Source organism: Papaver somniferum, chromosome 3, assembly GCF_003573695.1.
Source record: "Papaver somniferum cultivar HN1 chromosome 3, ASM357369v1, whole genome shotgun sequence".
Classification (NCBI taxonomy): Eukaryota; Viridiplantae; Streptophyta; class Magnoliopsida; order Ranunculales; family Papaveraceae; genus Papaver; species Papaver somniferum.
Genome location: NC_039360.1, coordinates 11,004,316 through 11,009,995, shown reverse-complemented (window position 1 = coordinate 11,009,995; position 5,680 = coordinate 11,004,316). Strand labels below are relative to the sequence as shown.

The 5,680-nt window shown below is 33.6% G+C and overlaps 1 non-coding gene across 1 annotated transcript; it reads left to right on the top strand.

The window, feature by feature from the left end:
- Positions 1-5,096: 5,096 nt before the first annotated feature.
- Positions 5,097-5,179, top strand: TRNAL-UAA. Its single transcript has one exon. It is a non-coding gene; the product is annotated as a tRNA-Leu (tRNA).
- Positions 5,180-5,680: the final 501 nt, after the last annotated feature.

The following is a 5,680-nucleotide window of genomic DNA, read 5'->3' as shown; positions in this document are numbered from 1 at the left end:
TAGGTTATGTTAATCACTTAGAAATTTGTGTCCCATGATTTTAGGTCCCATTTTTATATTAGAAGTCATAGTTCAATTACCGATCACATACGAAAACTTGGGAGACACAACAAATTTCGAGTTCAAACTCGAGTCACTGAGCGAATGTTTTTGGTATATGTCATATTTTTCTTCAAAATGACACTTTTATGTGACAATGAGAAATTTGGGATCACAATACCAATTTTAGGGTCATATGACGGATTTAACATTACAGTAATTAGCTTTGGTTCAGAACAACATATTTTCATTTTTATGGAAAATTTGGATCACCGGGGAATTGAGTCACTCATTATGGTTTGTCTAAGAGCATTATGATAACAAAGCAGGTTTCTCGCCATTGTAAATATGTTCTAGGTCATGGTAACAACGTTTAGTCCATAAAATACATATATTGGGATGTGGGAATATTAAAAATGATGAGACATGCATATTTCGAATCATCAAGTCAATTCTAGATCATGCGATATATGTTTAGTTATGTGATTAATGGAGATGTTAGGCAAACTGTAAATTTATATCATGAAGCAATTTAAGAGTTACATGGAACAAATCAAATTTCGGATGAGAAGATTTTATTAGAATAAATGAAGTGAAATTAAAGGATTATCAGGGTAAGAAGACACAACGAAGAGGAAATAAAAAAAATTAGGGGAGAAGATAGTTTATTAAATAATTCAATAACCTTCTTGACCTATATGGTTGTCATGCTAATATTAATACATGAGTTCCACAACTTCCCTTCGTCCTAACAATAAGAACATGGCATAATTGGAACTTTTGAAATATAATGTAAATTTCAGGGCACAAGGCAGATATTATTCAGATTTTTTGGGTTACACGGTTTATGTGTTTTAAGCAGGGATGAGAATAACACTCGAATTCGCAGATTTCACTCGATCCAATATGCAATTTGACGAGTGGACACCCGATCTAATTTTCAGTAGACTGGACACGGGTGGATTTGCGAAATCCGCAGATTTCACCGATAGAACGCTGGTGGAAATCACCCATCCGTTGGATACCCGATCCTAAAGATATATATATAAAGGTTATTATGAGAAGTTGGTAGGTTATATATATATGTAATTTCCGGCTCAATATTATACCTTATTTCAACTTTCTTCGTACTTCATTTCTTCAGCCTAGATATCTTCACATATACAGTTTTGTTGTTGAATACATAAAACTAAGCTAATTATACAAGAATTAAAGTAATTCCCTGGTAAATCCTTTCTCAGAAATTGCTATCTTATGGTTTGGTTCAGTGTAATTTAAGGAAGAGTTTGTCATTAACTTCGCTTGTGTTATAGTTACTGAACATATGAATTGCAATTTCGCGTTTTCTTTGGAAAAACTAAGGTGCAGGGAACATCTTCTTTGCAGATATCATGTTCTCAAAAAATAGTCAATCCACCCTCACTCAATTTGTTCGTCCATTCACCGCGGATGTCAAATCATCCAGGTAATGAACTAGACGCGGGCTAAAATCAATACTAACGGATTGGACGCATGTAAGGCGAAATTCGAATCCACCCATCTGTTACTCACCCCTGATTTTTAAGTAATAACTATGCATTTTAATTTCCAAATGGTTGATTTTTTTTCATCGTGATGGAGGGCTAGAGTAACATATTTGATTTCATTTTCCCTGGTAATGGAAAACTAGAAAAGAATAGTCGGCTATATGACCCAGTCCCTATAAATCATATCGGAGTCAGGTGTATTGGGCTATCAACAATCCAAACGAACCGTTAAACTCCAGCTATTGTACTCATTCCATATGTTTCCCGTTTGACTTATTTGAACCGAACCAATAATAACCATAAGCAAACGACCATTCAATCTTTCCGACTTTCCTTGTTCTTGTAGTATGTGTTTTTTGTGTCGGGAACGTTCACCTGACCAGGTGAAAGCAACATTATTCGCTAGACACAACAATCTGACAAAGAATGATTGCAATTTGCAACAAACCAGAATAACCTCCAAACCTTAAAATAAAAAAAAAAAACTTTTTGTTCCTTAATCCTAAAAAATCTATTTCGCTTTCTTTCATCTCTAGTTCATTCTATTGCGCTTTCTCTCTCATCCCTAGTTCCTTCTGACAACCTAGAAAAACCCTCACCATAATGAAACCTTACTCTTGCTACTCATATCTAGTCCATTTTGGGCTATATCTGAGTAGTTTTCTTGTTTTCTTAGATATCTAGTTGTTTAGGTTAGATTTGTTTAAGTTTTTGTTTTGCATCTCCATTATTTTTAGGAGATTTTTATGGTGTTCTTGGGTGTTTTGCTCTTTTTGTTTATGTCTTCTCCTTTAAGGAGATTCTTTATGCGCTCTCATGGCGTTTTCTTGTAATTTTAATGGAGATTCTGGGTGGAAGGTCAAGTGTGGCGATCAAGATTTAAGACTTTGGGCATATTACTCTCCTATTTTTATGAGAAGATTTATTTTTCAAGAAGAAAAAACCCTATCAAATTGGTTGTATTATAATCCCAAAACCATTTTTTCAATCTTCGGATTGCTTGGCACTCTTGTTGGTAGTTCGTTATTTCTCTTCACGAATTACTCTTTGTTAGTACATTTTGATTGTATTTCTATTTTTGATTTTGATTTTTTTGAAGTCCATGTAATCTCTATTTTATTATGAATGAAATTTTATGTGACTTATCAAAAAAATATTTTTTTTAGAAAATAACCTCCAAACTCATAACAAGGTTAATGTACAAAAATTGAATCGAAGGACATATTTTTATTGGTAGAAAAATTGAAGTGTACAAGAGCATTCGTCACACAAGGAGTACAATACAAAAAGCTTTAAGACCCTAACAAACAACACCAAAAACAAGTTGGTCTCTAAAAATGAACTCTATTATTTGGGCTTTGAAGTCAATGGTCTTTTGGGGGCTTTTTAGGGTCATGAAATAGTAAATGAAGTTATCCCTTATCACATCATAATCCTAATGTCTATTATACCCTTACCTAAATTTCATTATTCATAAAAAAAAATAAAAAATCCTACATCTATAATCTTCTCCTTCTCTTTTCATTGTCAAATCATAATGAAGATGATGATCATGATTTCATCATGATGAAGATCATAAAAAAAACTAAAAATCTAAGATGAAGACGATGGGCATAATTTCATCATGATGAGGATGATGATCATAAAGAAAACCCAAAACTACTTTCTTCTCATTCTCTTTCTCATTCAAAGATCATGATAAAGATGATGATCATCATAAAAAGAAAAAAAAAAGAAAATCCACCATTTATTTTTGTTTTAAAAGGTTATAAAAATCCAATTCAATGAATTTCGGGTAAAAAAAAAAGTTTCTGAAGATGTTTGCGGCTGGGAGTTCTTAAATACCCAACCGTGAATCAAGATTACGGTTGGGATAGTTTATCGACCCAACTGAGAGTCCATATTCGTCTTGGTTTTCTCAACCGAAAGATTTTTTCGATTTTTTTTCCAGAACCAGTTACGGCTGAGAAAACCTAGCCGTAAGTGTAGTTACGGCTGGGATAATCTGTCGACCCAACCGTAGAACGCAAAAACGGTTGGGAAATGATGGTGTTCCAAGCCGTATTTTTTATTTACGACGTGGAAATAAAGAACTCCTAGCCGAAATCATTTTTCTGATTTTTTTTGTTTTTAGATCCAGTTAAGGATGGGTTTTCCTAGCTGTAACAACAGTTTCGGCTGGTTTTTCCTAGCCGTAACTGATTCTGGAAATCCAAAAAAATCAGAAAAATAATTTCGGTTGGGATAACCAAGACGAAACATTTACTTTCGGCTGGGAATCTAAGAACTCCCAGCCGTAACCACATTCATAAACTTCTTTTTTTTTACCCGAAATTCAATCATAATTTTTAACCATTTAAAAGCAAAAATAAATGGTGGGGTTTCTTAGTTTTTTCTTTTTATGATGATTACCATCTTTATTATGACCTATGAATGAGAAGGAGAAAGAGAAGATAATAATTTTGGGTTTTCTTTATGATCATCGCTCTCATCGTGATGAAACTATGATCATTATCTTTATCACAATTTATGAATGAGAAAAGAACGATGAGGAGAGGATAGTAGATTTAGTTTTTTTTAATGATCTTCATCATGATTTGTAAATGAGAGGAGAAGGAGAAGATTATAGATTTAAGATTTAAGATTTTTTTAATGAATAGTGAAATTTAGGTAAGGGTATTTTTGACTTTTTCATATACCTTGAGTCTCCTATCCATTTTTTACCTACACATAGCATTTTAGTCCCCAAAAACTCATCCCCTACAGCCCCAATAATAGAGTTCCTAAAAATATCATTTCTTGGTTCTCAACAATTGCCAATTTCGGTTTGCAGATATCAAATCACCACACAAATGTAGATTTATGAGTAAATTCAAATTTGTGTTGTCAAGTACGCAATAAGTTCGAGAGTCCAGCCGTGCATGTAGATTGGAGATGAGAATTATACTATCTCCATTTTTTAAAGAACGATACTATTAGTTTTCAGTTTGATCTATTTTTGGGCTAAAATGAAAAAGCGATACTCTTTGTTTAAAACGGAATGAGTAACTAGCTGGGTCCACATAAATGTAACGACTAACCACCTTGGCATTCAAATTTTCTCTGCATGACAGATTTTATTGGAGCTACTGCTACCAGATGTGGGCTAGATTAAAAAGATAGCAGAAACCATTGATCCTCGTAGATGACGGTCACGATGCAAGATCGCCATGAGTTTCTGAACACATGGTCTCTATTTTGATTCCACCTAATATCATAAGCGAGCACTTTCCCCGCATGGGTAGCATATAATGAACCAAAATTCAGCTAAAATGAGCATTCATGCAGGGTCAGCTCCAATGGTATTAACGGATTCCAATGGAATTTTAATTACCAGAAATATAAGATTAGACATTATTTAGAAGGAAAAAAAATCAGATTTTGTGTGATGATTGTTGTATTTTAAACTATCATATTTTGCAGGCGAAGGTTGTAGCGAGAGGGAAATTATACTACGATCTTGAGAATATAAGTGTTGGAGGTTGTCACATGGCTGGTTTGCCCGAGTGGTTAAGGGGGAAGACTTAAGATCTTCTGCACATAAGTGCGCATGGGTTCGAACCCCATAGCCAGCAATTTTATGTATTCAGGCTTTTTTTTTTGTTTGTAATTATGTATGTTTTTAAGTATGAGGGAGGATCCCGTCGCACTTTTATTCTCACACACTCTCACGTTTTGGACTAATTACTTTTTTATAAAAACCAAACGACAACGTATTTGAAACTAATATTCACACACTCTCACATTTTGGACTAATTTTTTTTTTTATAAAACCAAACAATAATGTATTAGATACTAATATTTTGAGGATTTACTTGCCTTACGATGTTCTAGATATCCACAAAAAATGAGCATGTTTCGAAACGTATAACCCCACCATTTACTGCTTTGAAAATCCACGTCGAAAATCAACGAATTTTCAACCGTTAAAATTAAGGTTGTTAGATGGTGAGGTTATTTAGGTATCTCAGAATGTGCTCATTTTTATGGATATGTAGAGCTTTGTCTCAAAATTTTAGATTCCAATACGCTACCATTCGAGTTTTATTAAGAAAAATGTCCTACAAAATATGAGA